Raw genomic sequence first — 17979 nt, 5'->3', positions numbered from 1 at the left:
GGTAAGCGACACGGCGGCTTTAGCAAATAGTGCGATTTGTGACAGTTTGTACTGAGCTGGTGCATATGAATAGGATCAGTATGTGGCAATTAGAGAAAGATGGGAGTCATATGTGGCAATGGATTGGGAAAATGGGGAGCCAATGTGATAATTTGTTATAGGCTTTTATAACAAATTCAGGACTGACCTGCCAGAACTGGGACAGCTGGCAGACTGAGCTGCTTTCTCCTACCTATTCATGCAGCTTTCATTAACTGCTATTGGTGGCTTAAGTTCTGGTAATTTTTGGCCAGATCCTAGAATGGATATGTCTGGAAAAGGGCTGGATACTTTTCACCTCATGGACAGTTAAATAATAAGTGAAATATTCCCTCCTCCCAACTAGTCTTAATTCATGTCTAATAATTGGACCTTCTTCCTCCCAGCCAGCTCCATCATTAATATCTTAGGGCAGTAGAGTACTTTAACTATAGAGACCTCACCTTCTATTATTAGCTGCTACAATATATTAATAGGTACTAACCCCATATTACAATAATGTCCTTCCCCTTTAATAGAGTTCTAATATTTAATAGCATCTACTTGCTAATATACAGTACATTACATGAATAGCCCTCACATTACACTAATACACTCCCACACACATTACATAATATCTACACTCTAACTTAATACCCCCACATTACATTAATAGCCTCACCAGTCTCCAAACTACAGTAATAGCCTCAGAACCTTACATTAATATCCACCCCCATACACACAACACTACATAAATGCTCCACTACCACCACTACACTTATCTTCTCTGCAGAACTTAAAAACTTGGTCTACCTGTAGGGGAGGAGGAGAAGAAGAGGAAAAGGAGGAAAAGGAAACAAAGAATCAGGAGGGAAAATAGGAGTAATAGCAGAGGCAAAATAGAAAGCGTGGAACAGCAGGGCAGTTATTCAGATCTTCAAGGTGGAGCAGCGGATCAGTCACCTACTCTGACCGGTTGTGCACTCATGCCCAGATTTATGATATTCTTGTTATCACTCGTTACTAATCCTAAATGGTGCTCCAACCAATTAGCTCCTAACTGTAATTTTTCAAACATATGACAGTTAGGAGCTGATTGGGTGGAGCAGCATTTCAAATTAGTAACGAGTGATAACAAGAATATCACTCAATGATAAATCTGGGCCTCAGTCTGCAAGCATAGGTTTCCTCTGTCTAATGTGGACAGAGGGAACTGAGCCAGTCAGGGAGGAGAGGTGCTCACTTGTCCAGCACTAGTAGGTGCTGGGAAAAGAGGCAATTACCTTTTGTGAAGGACGCCTTCACATGGTAAAGTTGCTTCCTTCCACTAAAGAGAATCAGCAATTTGATAGACATTAATGGAAGTTAACCTCTAGCAATGAATATGCTGGGTACTAAATCTTACTGCAGTGACTTCTTTAAATAGAAATTCCACTAACATTGCCAGTTTTAGACTCAGAAAACAATGTAGCTGCCATTTGACATGTGTTATGAAGAAGTGACCTCCCCTTGCAACACTGTAATCATGGAAACAAATTGTAGACTGTACAGATACCCCTTGATTTATTCTACCTCATTTCACATACAAGTCCCACCTACCACCTGCAAGTGTTCAAATGATGTGAAAGTTTCATTCTACAGCGTCTCTGTGTGTCTGGCAGTGTGGGGAATTGATGATGTTGTGTTATGGCGCTCCGCAGCAGATAAGCTTTTTAATGTCCCAGGCATATGGCCATATTCTAATTATGACACAGTAATTGTATTAATTAGTATTTACTTGGAGAGGTTGAAGTGAAGAGCTACGTTGAGCCAAAGCAGATGTCAGGAACATAGATAATTCCAGAACATTATACCAGAGCACTTCAGAGATTAACCCTTCACAGTGCAACTGAGGGTCACAAATAAGCAGGGTGACATAGATATAAATGATCAATGTGTTTTATTATCCAGGCTGTGTGAATATGGCCATAAGACTACTTTTTGGATTAGTACACCATTACTGAAAAGATGATATACTTAGAGTATGTGGACAGAGCGATGCACACTATGGTGGAGCTAGCGTTCCCGCTAGGCTGTTTTAGCGGGGCGCGGCACCCTGCCCTACTTCTGGAGGGCAAAAAACACCCTGCCCTCCAGAAGGAGGGCAAAGAGCACCCTGCCCTCACAGCCTGTGGGTGCCCTCTTCGCCCGCGGGTCGCAGTGTCCCGCGGGTGGAGAAATGTGCGGTGACCCGCCGGAGAATAGCATGCGCCCGGCATCTATTCTCCCTGTCTGCAGCGCTTGGGGGCTGCCCGGCATGTCCGTAAGTGGCGGGCACGCCCCCAAGTGTGACGAAAAGGGGACGTGTCTTATAGACACGCCCCCTTTTCAATGGCCACGCCCCCTTTTTGGACGCGCACACGCACAAAGGTGCCCTCTCTGGCTCCAGCACCCTGCCTGCCGCCGGAGCTAGAGTGAAGACTAGAAGCCATGTATACCCGTGTACATAGACAGGCACTACTCTAGAAACTAGCCCAACTTCCACTAGTACTGGACTGGACTTGCAGTGTTAAAGGTGCAATTCCCACTGAACTGTTTGCCTGGGTTTTTATTTGACCTTGTCCATCATTTAGAGTAGACCCCTGTGTTTTGGTTTTGGATTTGGATTTCCCCTGGTTTTGGATCTGGATTGGTTTTGCCAAAACCTCACCTCCGTGTTTTGTTTTTCGGTTTTGGATCTGGATTTTTTCTTAAAAAATCATAAAAACAGCTAAAATCACATAAAATGGGCCTGTTTTTGTTCCTACAGTATTATTAACCTCATTAACATTTATTTCCACTCGTTTCCAGTCAATTTTGACCACCTTACAGCTCACTATATTGTTTTCATCCAGTTTAGGCCCAAAATTTGCACAAAGCTAGCTGGCTGACTAAGCAGCAGCAGTGGGCGGCACAAAAACGTGGCAGTTCAACTGCCAACATCAGGAAGCAAATGTTTTTATTATTCAAGAGAGGCCTGAGGGAGTTGGAGTATATATGTAGTTTAAGGCAGGGACAGGAAGGGTTTGGTAGTAAATTTAATTTCACTTTTTTATTCCAAAGAAAATTTATGAAGTAGGAGGCATTTGCAAAAAAATATTTTACTCATTCACATCAATCCTTACCCCAGAAGAATCCTTGAGCGCCATGCCTGCTGCTGGGAGTTGATTTTCTCATCCCAGAAGGGGACCAGGAAGATTTCTAGTAGTGCTTTCCACATAAAAAGTGTTCCCAACCTGTACAGGGACATTAAAAAAAAAACATAGTTAGTTAGTGGCCTCCAAACTGCCACTTAACCAGCACAAAGATATTAAGGGGTAAATTTAATTTACTAAACTGAGAGTTTTTAGAAGTGCGTTTTAGAAGTGATGTTGCCCATAACAACCAATCAGATTCTACTTAACATCACTTTCTAGAAGATAATAGCTAGAATCTGATTATTTTCTATCGGCAAGCAACATCACTTCTAAAATTCACTTCTAAAAACTCTCACTTTAGTAAATTAAATTTACCCCTTAAGGTCTTACATTGTGTCTTTCTTGAGAATCCTGCACCAACTTCTGGTGCTAGGAATGGATTTTCATCCCAGAAGAGGACCAGGAAGACTGCTTTCCAAAACAATTGACTGTAAAATAATCCTTTGCAAAGCTTCCACATTGAACATTTCCCAACCTGTACAGGGACATTAAAAGAAACATAGTTAGTTAGTGGCCTCAAAGTGCCACTTAACCAGCACAGACATGTGGACAAGCGTAAGATCTATGATTTAAGGCAGGGGTAGCCAACCCTGGTCCTCTAGAGCTACCAACATTGCATGTTTTCCAGGTCTCACAGAATCACAACTGTAATAATTAACTCCACCTGTGGATCTTTTCAAATGTGGTGCTGAGTACTGAATACACCTGTGCACCTGCTAGGTGGTCTGGAAAACGTGAACTATTAGTAGCTCTCGAGGACCGAGGTTGGCTACCCCTGATTTAAGGCCTAACGTTGTGTCTTTCTTGAGAATCCTGCACTTGCTTCTGTGGCTAGGAGTGGATTTTCATCCCAGAAGGGAACCAGGAAGAGTGCTTTCCAAAAACAATTGACTGTTAAATAATCCTTTGCAAACATTCAGAAAAAGTATTTCCCAACCTCTACAGGGACATTTAAAAAAACCTAGTTAGTTAGTGGCCTTCAGTTCAACTGCCGTTGTACCCACTGTCCACTTAACTGGAGCAGATATTGTGTACAAGCAGAACAGAGTAGCAAATGCAACAATTAAGATTTAAGGTTTAAGTCTTATGTTGTGTCTTGAGCGCCATGCCTGCTGCTGGGAGTGGATTTTCATCCCAGAAGAAATTAAGACATTGTTTTTTCTTCCCAACGGACACAGATCTGAAGAGACATAAATAACTACTGACAGGAAAAAGAGGCAATTTGGAGGCCCTTACACAAAACTGCCTTTGCTTTACTTGAGCTGCCCACCTTCCAGTGTGTACTCAAAGAGTTTTCAGCACAGCCGGGAACCTTGTCAGTGATTGGCCTGAGGCTACTTCCCCAAAATGTGGAAAAGATGACACTCATCAAAACGAACTACAAATTCTACGAGAAAGACCTTTACCGTCAATTACGTGCAAAAATTACAGAGGCACCTGTAATGGTGGATTCCAGTGGGGACAAATTAATATTGTGTGAAGAGGTTGATGTATACATTACCCCAGATTATACCATCACCCAACCCTATATCGTCATCCCATCCTGTGTTGTGTATAAATTACAGCTGCGCTCCCTGTTAGATTTGGGATTCATTGTCCACTTTAGTGGATGTGAGCTCCGTTTTAGTGCATATCACCACACCCCCTACACATATTCTGACCTGGGCTACAGGAGGAGCAGCTGCACTCTGGAATATGGTTGCATGGAGTTGACCCTTTGTCTCACTGAAATTCAGGTAGAGGGGCCATGGGTAGGGACTGGGAGTAGGGACACTATAATCGGAAAACGCAGTTTTAGCTGGTTTATTACATTTTTTAAACCATATCCTCTAATTTCACCTTTGAAAATGTTTATGCAAATCTCAGCAGAGGCGTTTTGTGATATCATGGCTAACGCACACACACACACACACACACACACACACACACACACACACACACACACACACACACACACACACACACACACACAAAAAAAACAGATTGGTTGATTGAATTCATTTGGGGGGGGCACTTGCGAGGGAGGGCACCTGAACGAGGCAGCAGCCTCTTGATAAATGACACAGGCAGCACAGCACCCCTGCGCACCTAAGTTGCTGATAAATGTGGCTAACGCGCAAACACCAATTTTTTTTTTTTGCTTTTTTCTCTGGTGGTGTGGCTAACACGCACACACAAAAAATTGTTTTTATTTTCTCACTGGTGGTGTGGCTAATACGCAATTACGCACACACAAAAAATTGTTTTTAATATCTCACTGGTGGTGTGGCTAACAGACACATGCACACACAAAAAATAGTTTATATTTTTTCACAAGAAATTGTTTTAATTTTCTCACTGGTGGTGTGGCTAACAGCCACACGCACACACAAAAATTGTTTTTATTTTCTTACTGGTGTTGTGGTTAACACACACAAAAAATGTTTTTATTTTCACACTGGTGGTGTGGCAGGCTAACACGCACACACAAAAAATAGTTTTTATTTTCGCACTGGTGGGGTGCACACAAACATTTTTTATTTTTTTTTGTGCTTCATGGCAAAGGTTGTGAATACTTATGTACATGTGATTTCTTAAATTTGCAAAAATCGTAAAAAAAACTTTTTACACATTGTCATTACGGGGTATTGTGTGTAGAATTGTGAGGACAAAAATGATTTTATTCCATTTTGGAATAAGGCTGTAACAGCAATCAAACAATATAGCCCTGGTGCCTTCCTCCATAGACTCAGGCCGTGAGTCCAAAATATACAAACAGCTCAGGCGGCACAGAACCAAGTACATGTAATCAACGTTTCGGAGATTTAATTCGCCATCTTCAGGATACAAAAGATACAAAACGAATCACTCAGGCCTCTCTTGAATAACAAAAACATTTGTTTCCTGGAGTTGGCAGTTGAACTGCCACGTTTTTGTGCATATATATATATATATATATATATATACACACACATGTATATAGTATGGGACATTAAAATAAAAACTTATTTTATGGAAAATACATTTTGGTTCAGTACATTACGTCATAGCTAATGAGAGGTTCATGAATTGATTCCTGCTTGTTCCTGCTGAAACATAGCACTGCCTTTATCTAAAGCTTATGCTGGGTACACACTGACAGATATATTGGCCGATCAATTGATCGGCCAGTATATATCTTCTGTGTGTCGGCCAGTGTGTAGCAGCGATATATGTCTATGAATGACGTCGTTCACAGACATATCACGTCAGCTGTGCTGTGTGTACGGGGAATCAGCTGTCCGCCCATACACTTGCTGCAGAGGCCGCAGAGATAGGGGTGCGACGCCCCCCGGCTAGTGGGTCCCGTGGCCAGAATACAGATGATGGTTGTTCAGTATGTATGAACTATCATCATCAGAGGTCCCAAAAGGGACACCTGATATTCAGCAAACTCCGAAAAATTGAAAGTTGCCTCCTGTGGATTATGTCGTGAGTGTGGATCTCCCTGGAACTATATATATATATATATATATATATATATATTATATATGTATGTATGTGTATATAAGGTATATATATATGTATATATATGTATGTATATATGCATTCGGTATGATTTACTGCCGGCCGCATGGCCGGCAGTTCAAGTCCCGGCAGCGGCAGCCCGACAGAGGAGGAAATCCAGATCGTCCTAAAGGTAAGTATAAACTAACCTAATTCTACCCCCTAACCCTAACCCTCCTTTAGAGTGCCTAACCCTAACCTCCCCCCACTGTGCCTTACTCTAATCCCCCCTCTAAGTGCCTAAACCTAACCCTCTCTCCACCGCCTAAACCTGTCCCCCGGGGGGTGCTTAACCCTTAACCCTAACTGCCCCCCTGGGGTGCCTAACCCTAACCCCCCTTCCCCTAGCCTGACCCTAACCTCCCGAGGGGGTGCCTAACCCTAAGTCCCCCCCGGGAGCCCTAAACCTAACCCTCCCCCCCCCCGCGGCTGTCTGCGCTCGGCGCCCGGCATCCCTTCGATCGGGATGCTGGGCGCCGGTCTTCCAGCTTCGGTAAAATGACAGGCGTCTAGATTTAGACGCCTGTTATTTAACCCTCGCCTGGGTTTAAGCAGTCGGGAAGTTGGCAGTCGGCATTGCGTCCGCCGGCTTCCCGAACCTATACTATACCACTATATATATATATATAGTGGTATGGTAAACATATATATATATATATATATATATATGTGTGTGTGTGTAAACCATGTGCCAATCCCATAAAAGGTATTCTGCCAAAAAGACACCGATACTGGCAACGGAAGTGGAGGTAGGATTAGGACCCCAGCAGCAGTGAAAGATCACCGGGTGCCAGGTCCGGAGGCGCATGAAAATACGCTTGCCAGAAATATGAAAAATAGTTTTTTGAGAAAGGGCTTGTGATTGAACATATGGTTACTGATGCTGCACAGTCTTTGAGGAACCATAATGTAGAACATCAACTCCTCACTGGAGAAGATGAAGGTGAAGTTATCTTGTATAGAAAGTCAAAACTGGAACTGATTGGTTGGTACTTTATCTCTCTCCAAGGTTTGATACATCTCCCCCATAGTATATTCCCTATCTCACAGTCACCAATCATCCCAGCTGTATAAAGTGAGGTAGGCTGCAGTTCAAACTACCAGGGCCGGATTATAGGCAGGGCGGACGGGGCGGTCGGGGCGGTCGTCCAGGGGCCCCCAAACTCTCGCAAATATTTGCATGAACCTGGTCACTCTGGATTCTTCCTGTCTGGCTGAGCTCCCGGCAGCATTTCTCACATAACACACTGCAGCAGCCACCCTCTCATCACTAATGTATTGATTTGGACCTCACCTGACGGACTATGGAAGCCCCGCCCCCTCGCTGGTATAATACTGCGATTCGCGGGTATATGGAGGGGTTGAGTGGCGGTCAGTCACTGATGGGGAGGGGGTCCGCTGGGTTCTGTGGGGGGGTGTGCTGCTTCGTACTGGGGGAAGGGGGTACCCTGGGTGATGCGCACTGTGGAGGGGATGGGGGGGTGGGAATGGATGGAGAGATGATGTGTACTGTGGGAAGGTGATCAACTTACGCGCTACTTTCTGGGTAGACCCAGATGCCAGGTCAGACAGCTGAGAACATAATGCTCGGCAGCACAAGAAATCATGTCCGCTATGCTGTCGGGAGACTGTTTCCAGCAGTGTCACATATATGATGTAGTATGCTGCCACCTTGCCATAGTCCAGAGGCAAGGTAAGGGGAATAGTAGTCGCTGCATGAGGCCATGACAATTTTATTGGTGGGGCCCCCACAACTTAGTTGCCCCAGGGCCCCCACAAGTCTTAATCCGGCCCTGCAAACTACACATGTTGTGCTTGGTTACATGCAGTGAAATCCAACACAGAAACATGTGCAGGGAGTAAAGATAGGCAGTGGCAAACGCAGGATCTCTAGAGGGGGGAGTTTCCAAATGCTTGATTTTAGAGTGAGTGTGGTCAGTCCATGAATAGGGCATCAATAGCACTTATCCAGCTTTAATATGTGTCATACAAAGCGTATTGTGTCCCAGCATATACAGGACCAGCGATCACAGTAAGCCATAAATGAGGCAGTAGGGCCATCCTGTCTGAGCTGAATGTTTTTATTTCAGAGTTGGTCACCGTTTCAGAGCATTGGAGCAAGTCTGGGAGTCTGGGGGAGCAGCAGAAGAACCTAGCACTGCCATGGACATATATGTACATATACTGTAGGTCTCATTATGCACTGGATAGTGTATTATTCAGGGTTGTCTTAACAGCAGTGTGGGCCCTGGGCAGAGCAATGCACTGGGGCCCCTACCCACCCATTCACAGGAAAAAATGTAAATGGTCAATCAGACCTCCCACACATGCAGAGAGACTCTGACTGGTCTGAAGCCGGAGGATGAAGTGAAACTGTGACTGAGGTGAGTACTCGTCATGGGGGTGGATGGAGTGGGGGAGGTTAGATCGGAATACAGTGTACTGGCGGCCGGTTTATAAAAATATCACAAATTTACCAACTGGCTGTGGCTGCAGGGGTATTGGTTGGTGGGCCCCTACAAGCTTCGGGCCCTTGGGAAACTACCCAGCAAGCCCAATGGAAGAGATGGCCCTGGTATTATTATATAGTATCAATAATTAACCCTATTGCTCGTCTATAGCATTGCACCCCTAATGCTGGGCATGCACTATGCAATTATCTGTCAGATATCTGTCCAATATGGCTGGTTGGAATGAAAACCTGGTTAATGTATGTTAGCAAATAACAATAGAAATTTGCTCAAAAAAACTAGAAAACAGACAAGATTTTCCTTCCCACCAGACAGATTGGACAGATATCTGACAGATAATTGTAGAGTGTATGCCCAGCATAACAGTGCATGATTTTCAGATCTCCTAATTGGTGAACAGGTGTATTTATTACTGGCTGTCATATTAAAAGAGCCACAGGTGGTGCAAAGTATTAATTTGTGATAATGAGGAGAACATGCAACACTTGTAAAATTCCATATTACTATTTCTATTGTGGTCATGGTATAGGCTGGGGAAGGGATGGGGGGGTTTCCAGGCAACCGGAACCCCCCACCACCACCTCTCCTGTGTTTGTCTATGAGAGGCACTGATGTTTGAACAGTCTATTAAGCGTAGCAGTGGTAAGTTTTAATTAGGGGTGAGCGGGTTCGAATTTCTGAAATCCAAACCACCCCGAGCCCCCCCCGATCCGAGGCCGATCCGAGTCAGGCTCGACTTTTCCCGCCTGACTCGGATCTGAAATCGAGGCAAAACGTCATCATCCCGCCTTCCGGGTCTCGCGGGTTTTGGATCCTATATAAGGTACCCGCGTCGGAGCCATTTTCTCACTCGGCTGTGGACAGTGAAGAGGGAGGGTGGGAGTTAGGGCTGGCTGGGCTGTGTAGTGTAGTGTAGTGCAGAGTAGTGTTGTGCTGTGCTGTGCTGCGCTGTGCTGCTGTTGTCCACTACTTCAAAGTCCATAGGGGCTGGCTGTGTTGTGCTGTGCTGCTGTTGTTAATAGGGGCTGTGTCCACTACTTCAAAGTCCGTAGGGGCTGGCTGGACTGTGTTGTGCAGTCAGTTGTCCATAGGGGCTGTGTCCACTCCAAAGTCATGTGCAGTGTCCCAGTCCTAAAGGGGTGCTGTAGTGTTGTCCAGGGGGTGCTCTGTCCATCAGGGGTGCTCCCCCCAAGTGCTAAAAAAATAATATTTTTTGTGTGTTTGTGAATTGTGTGCGCAGTAGCCGCACGTGCATCAACAAAGTAGTGCCAAGCGTGCGCCTGTGTCATAAGTAAAGGGCCGGCTGGCTTGACCGTTAAAGGGTGCTGTAACCCCCAAAGTACACTCCAGTCCAAACCAAAAAAAAAATTATTATCTGTGTTTGTGAATTGTGTGCGCAGTAGCCGCACGTGCATCAACAAAGTAGTGCCAAGCGTGCGCCTGTGTCATAAGTAAAGGGCCGGCTGGCTTGACCGTTAAAGGGTGCTGTAACCCCCAAAGTACACTCCAGTCCAAACCCAAAAAATATATATTTTCTGTGTTTGTGAATTGTGTGCGCAGTAGCCGCACGTGCATCAACAAAGTAGTGCCAAGCGTGCGTCTGTGTCATAAGTAAAGGGCCGGCTGGCTTGACCGTTAAAGGGTGCTGTAACCCCGAAAGTACACTCCAAACCAAAAAAATATATATTTTCTGTGTTTGTGAATTGTGTGCGCAGTAGCCGCACGTGCATAAACAAAGTAGTGCCAAGCGTGCGCCTGTGTCATAAGTAAAGGGCCGGCTGGCTTGACCATTAAAGGGTGCTGTTACCCCTAAAGTACACTCCAGTCCAAACCAAAAAAAAATTATTTTCTGTGTTTGTGAATTGTGTGCGCAGTAGCCGCACGTGCATCAACAAAGTAGTGCCAAGCGTGCGCCTGTGTCATAAGTAAAGGGCCGGCTGGCTTGACCATTAAAGGGTGCTGTAACCCCCAAAGTACACTCCAGTCCAAACCAAAAAAAAATTATTTTCTGTGTTTGTGAATTGTGTGCACAGTAGCCGCACGTGCATCAACAAAGTAGTGCCAAGCGTGCTCCTGTGTCATAAGTAAAGGGCCGGCTGGCTTGACCGTTAAAGGGTGCTGTAACCCCCAAAGTACACTCCAGTCCAAACCAAAAAAAAATTATTTTCTGTGTTTGTGAATTGTGTGCACAGTAGCCGCACGTGCATCAACAAAGTAGTGCCAAGCGTGCTCCTGTGTCATAAGTAAAGGGCCGGCTGGCTTGACCGTTAAAGGGTGCTGTAACCCCCAAAGTACACTCCAGTCCAAACCAAAAAAATATATATTTTCTGTTTGTGAATTGTGTGCGCAGTAGCCGCACGTGCATCAACAAAGTAGTGCCAAGCGTGCGCCTGTGTCATAAGTAAAGGGCCGGCTGGCTTGACCGTTAAAGGGTGCTGTAACCCCCAAAGTACACTCCAAACCAAAAAAAATATTATTTTCTGTGTTTGTGAATTGTGTGCGCAGTAGCCGCACGTGCATCAACAAAGTAGTGCCAAGCGTGCGCCTGTGTCATAAGTAAAGGGCCGGCTGGCTTGACCGTTAAAGGGTGCTGTAACCCCCAAAGTACACTCCAGTCCAAACCAAAAAAAAAATTATTTTCTGTGTTTGTGAATTGTGTGCGCAGAAGCCGCACGTGCATCAACAAAGTAGTGCCAAGCGTGCGCCTGTGTCATAAGTAAAGGGCCGGCTGGCTTGACCGTTAAAGGGTGCTGTAACCCCCAAAGTACACTCCAAACCAAAATAAAAAAATATTTTCGGTGTTTGTGACTTGTGTGCACTGTGGCTGCACGTGCATCAACAAAGGAGCAGCGCCAAGCGTGCGCCTGTGTCCCATAAGTAAAGAGCTGGCTGGCTCATTTCTTAAAGGGTGGTGTAACCCACAAAGTGCACTACTCTCCAGCAAAAATAAAAAAATATTTTCTGTGTTTGTGTGCGCTTTAGCCGCACGTATATATCAATATAACATAAATGGAGGACCAAACTTTCTCCGATAAAAATAAAATAGGGAAAGATCAAGAACCACTTCCTCCTAGTGCTGTTGCTGCTGCTGGGAGTTGTTCATCATCCCAGAGAGGAAGTAGGAACATCACTACTTTTACTAAACAATTGACCCTCCAACAGTCCCTAGCGATGAGGATGAAGTACGACAGCAGTCATCCTGAAGCAAAACGTATAACTGAGGCCTTGACTGCTATGTTGGTGTTAGACGTGCGTCTGGTATCCGCCATTAGTGCAGTGGGATTTAGACAATTGATGGAGGTAGTGTGTCCCCGGTTCCAAATCCCGCCTAGATTCCACCTGCATCCTCAAAGCAGCAGCGACAAGCGTGCATCTGTCTGTTAAAGGGTGGTGTAACCCTCAAAGTGCGCTCCACAAACAATAAAAATATTCTTTTTTTTTCTGTCTTTGTGAAATGTGTGGGCTGTAGCCGCACCTGCATCCTTAAAGCAGCAGCGACAAGCGTGCGTCTGTCTGTTAAAGGGTGGTGACACCCTCAAAGTGTGCTACACAAACAATAAAAATATTGTTCTTTTTTTTTCTGTCTTTGTGAAATGTGTGGGCTGTAGCCGCACCTGCATCCTTAAAGCAGCAGCGACAAGCGTGCATCTGTCTGTTAAAGGGTGGTGACACCCTCAAAGTGTGCTACACAAACAATAAAAATATTGTTCTTTTTTTTTCTGTCTTTGTGAAATGTGTGGACTGTAGCCGCACCTGCATCCTTAAAGCAGCAGCGACAAGTGTGCGTCTGTCTGTTAAAGGGTGGTGACACCCTCAAAGTGTGCTACACAAACAATAAAAATATTGTTCTTTTTTCTGTCTTTGTGAATTGTGTGGGCTGTAGCCGCACTTGCATCCTCAAAGCAGCAGCGACAAGCGTGCGTCTGTCTGTTAAAGGGTGGTGACACCCTCAAAGTGTGCTACACAAACAATAAAAATATTCTTCTTTTTACTGTCTTTGTGAATTGTGTGGGCTGTAGCCGCACTTGCATCCTCAAAGCAGCAGCGACAAGCGTGCGTCTGTCTGTTAAAGGGTGGTGACACCCTCAAAGTGTGCTACACAAACAATAAAAATATTCTTCTTTTTTCTGTCTTTGTGAATTGTGTGGGCTGTAGCCGCACTTGCATCCTCAAAGCAGCAGCGACAAGCGTACGTCTGTCTGTTAAAGGGTGGTGTAACCCTCAAAGTGCGCTCCACAAACAATAAAAATATTCTTCTTTTTTTTTTCTGTCTTTGTGAATTGTGTGGGCTGTAGCCACACTTGCATCCTCAAAGCAGCAGCGACAAGCGTGCGTCTGTCTGTTAAAGGATTACATCGGTGACAGCATCCAAGTAGGCATGTCAGACAGTCCGTACCTGTACTGGCTGGAAAAAGAAGCAATTTGGAGGTCCCTGTACAAACTGGCTCTATTTTACCTGAGTTGCCCCCCCTCCAGTGTGTATTCCGAAAGAGTGTTTAGTGCAGCCGGGAACCTTGTCAGCGAAAGGCGTAGGAGGTTGCTTCCACAAAATGTGGAGAAGATGATGTTCATAAAATGAATTATCAACTCTTCCAGGGAGACCAGCCTCCAGAACGTACAGAGGGACCTGTGGTTGTGGATTCCAGAGGGGACGAATTAATACTCTGTGAGGATGAGGATGTACACAACACTGAAGAGGGTGAGGAATCGGTGGATGAGGAGGATGAGGACGACATCTTGCCTCCGTAGAGCCAGTTTGTGCAGGGACAGATTAATTGCCAGCTTGTTTTGTGGGGGCCCAAACGAACCAATCATTTCAGCCACAGTCGTGTTGCAGACCCTGGCGCTGAAATGTTTGGTTTGTTAAAGTGTGCATGTCCTGTTTATACAACATAAGGGTGGGTGGGAGGGCCCAAGGACAATTCCATCTTGCACCTCTTTTTTTTCTTTGAATTATGTATAGGTTGGGGTCTAGTTTTTCAAACTGCCATCCTGTCTGCCACTGCAGTGCCACTCCTAGATGGACCACGTGTTTGTGCCGCCCACTCGTATCTCTTAGCATAGTCATCCAGCTACCTCGGTGCAACCTTTTGGACATAAAAACACTAGTGTGAGGTGTGAGGTGTTCAGAATAGACTGGAAATGAGTGGAAATTAAGGTTATTGAGGTTAATAATAGCATAGGAGCAGAAAAACCCACAAATTCTGTGATTTTAGCTGTTTTTATGCTTTTTTTCAAAAAAATACAGATCCAAAACCCAGAACCCAAAACACGGAAGGGTGGTTTTGGCAAAACCAATCCAGATCCAAAACACGAAGAAAGATCCAGATCCAAAACCAAAACACAAAACACGAAAAGTGGCCGGTGCACACCCCTAGTTTTAATTGAAAGCTTTAGGTGAATTTAAACTATCCATCCATGATCCAATAAAAAAAGTGTATCCTCTCGCTACAAAACTATGGTGAAGCCTTTATCCTGGGAGCTGCCAGAACATTGCTCAGAAGTTAAATAGTTTGACTTTCCTCCTGAGAAGAAGCCTCAATAAAATCAAGGAGGGACAGACAGTAAGGGCTCTATATACTACAATCCGCATATTGAATGCGGATTGTAGTGTGATATTACCGAGTGAATTCGCATTGCGAATTCAGGCAATATCACAGGGATTTACTATAAATCCCTTGCAGGGACAGAGCTTGCGATAAAGCTCTGTCCCTGCGGATCCCATCCGCACTCTAGTCGCGGTATTTTCGGAAAAAATACTGCGACTAAGAGCCCGCGCATGCGCCGACCCACCAACGCTGCTGCCCCCCCACCGGCGCTAAGCCCCGCCCCCGGCGCTAAGCCCCGCCCCCGCGATCGTGGACTCCCCTTCCCCCCCCCCCGCGACCCCCCCTCCCTTCATTACACTTACCTGCATCCTCCTGGCCTCCGGTGATCTTCTCCGGGCTTCCCGATCAGGTGATCTCCCATACTGCACTGGGGCCCGATCACCTGATGACCGGGCCCCAGTGCACTGTGGGAGACCAGCTGACCGGAGAGCAGCCATCACCGGAGGCCCGATCACCGGTCCCTGGATTCAGGTAAGTAAAAAAAAAATGTTTCATTTTTCTTTTTTTTACAGCAATCAGCTTGCGGTCTATTTAGACCACATAGCTGATTACTGGTACCGGCTCCCGCCTCTGCTCTCCCCGTTAGAGCAGAGTGGGAGCCCGGTAACCGGGGGAGACCCTGGATAACGCCACCTCCAGGTGGCGTTATTATCACAGGGCTTCCCCCGGTATTTTTTAACAATTTATTTTTAGTAACTATGGTCGGATCACATTTCCCATTACAATTATGGGAAATGCGATCTGCTTTACTAAAAATAAGTGATACTAGGGGTTGGAGTACAATTTTACTAATTTTACTCCAATTGCCCTATAGTAACTACAGGTGAAACTAAAATAATGTGAAAAGGGTGTGAAAACACCCTTTTTCACTTTATTTTAGTAAAAATAATGTTAATAAATAGAGCCCTTAGGGTATGTGTATGCACATAATGGTGCATACACATGCTCACATCTGTCAGATGAACGATGAACAATTAAACAATTTTTAAATCGTTATCGTTCATATCTGACAACAAATCTGACCGTGTGTATATGCACCATAAGCGAATGTTCTACATCAAGTTTCAATCATATGAATATACTGTAGAAGGCAAGAAACATTCTGTATGTGACAGTACTTTCTATGTATATAGGCTGACATTAAAAGCTGCAGATCTCAATGTATGATGAAGGTGACAATAACCTTATGTATATACTGAAGAAAATGGCAGGTTTTATTACTGCGCATACTGTATTTGGCAATGGGTAGAAGTCCTTGCAATATCCTTACAGTACATGCAAAACCTGGCATTTACCTTTTTTGCCATTAATAATGCTGGATATGTCAAATTCAGCTATCACCCCTCTGCACTTCCCCCAGATTTGCTCTTCGATATTGTCAGTTTAAATTAACCCATTACTGTCAAATCAAAATTGTACTCCGACAGATGAAGGTTGTCCTGCTACCATGAAAGCTAGCTTAGTAAATGTGTATAATTTCTGTTCATTCTCCCCACCCTGTATCTTAGACACTGAAAATAAATGCAAATGTGAAAGCAGAGATAAGGCCCTTATGTTATTCTATTAAAACAGACATCTTATGGAGTTCTTTGATGTTTTTAGTAATTTATTTAGAATAAAATGAATAAGATGTTTTTTTAATGACACAACTTTCATCATTAAAAGTACATAGAAATACAGAACAAGACATTTAATCAATTCAGTCACAAATAAATTGGAGGACCAGAGGAAATGTCCACTTTGAACTTTTTTACAGCTGTAATTTAACAAGACACACAAGCATTAAATACATTAAGGAAGTTACATTAAAAAACAATTCTGTTCCAACACTATCTGTACAAACTCCAAGAAAAATATGTGTGGAAGTATAAGGCCTCCAGCAGGCATTATTTTAATGCATTTAATGCATACTCTCAAAGACTATTAAATGTGTTTTGAGACAGGTAATGTAAAAAGTAATGTAAGTAAATAGGACATTATATATATATATATATATATATATATATAAATATATATATATTTATATTTATATATATATAGCAGTTCCGACAGGAGTGCATACCATGCTGCCAATATAAATATCCTAATAAATATTGGAGCAGAGCTATTCCATATGGAGGTGCACATTTAGGGGGTAAACAGTTGTATATACCAGCAATTGTACAGCATGGCCTGCAGATCATTGTGAATCGTTCTCTCAACGAGTTGTGCTTCCACCCCTTTCTCTCTCTCAGGGGCCTATTCATCAACACTAAAATAATGTTTTTAAGGACATTTTCCTTATATAACGTTATTTTGGTATTCATGAACAGACTTAGGGGCCTATTCATTAAACTTAAAAATTCTCTGGAGATAATTAGCTTTAGAACTCTCATGGAGTTCTAGCTAATTATAGGTGGAATTCATCATTCCACCTCTCCATAAGTATCTATTCCGAAAAGCTGTCATTTTTGCGATTACAGCTTTTCGGGAAATAGATACTTTTCCCTGCCTACACTACCTTATCGCATCTGGAAACAGTGCTGCGCATGCGCTGTTACATCTGTAAAACCAGCGCATGCGCAGCACTGCCTACAGATGCGTTAAGTTTGTTTTCCCCCCCGACCCCCCTCCCCCCTCCGCTCACCTCCCCCCCCCCCGACTTACCTGTCCGCGCAGCAGCCTCCGGATCCGTCCTGCTGGTCTGTCATGTGGTTTCCCAGCAGACCACATGACAGATTAGAAAAAAAAATATATTTTTTAATTCTTTTTCCAAACTTTCTTGTGCTCTGCTGGGGAGCACACATGTCTGACCAGCCTCCGGAGCCTGAGGACGGAGCAGAGCGCCGGAGGTACTCGTCGGGGGACCTGCACACGCGATACAGGTAAGTCGATTATGCTAGTGGCGAATAGTAACTGCATCAAATTCCGAAAATTCCTAATTTTCGGAATTTGATGAATACCACAATTTCCACATCCCCATACTAATGTATGGGGAGTGTGGAAATTAACACAGGGGAACTTAGCAAGGAGATATCTGTGATATCTCCTGTGCTAAGTGGCTACATGAATACCAAAATAACGTAATTTAAGGAAAATGTCCTTAAAAACGTTATTTTAGTGTTGATGAATAGGCGCTCTGCTCTGTCCTCAGGCTCCGGA

Source organism: Taudactylus pleione, unplaced genomic scaffold, assembly GCF_031769625.1.
Source record: "Taudactylus pleione unplaced genomic scaffold, aTauple2 ptg000016l, whole genome shotgun sequence".
NCBI classification, from domain to species: domain Eukaryota; kingdom Metazoa; phylum Chordata; class Amphibia; order Anura; family Myobatrachidae; genus Taudactylus; species Taudactylus pleione.
Note: the sequence above shows the minus strand (reverse complement) of the source record.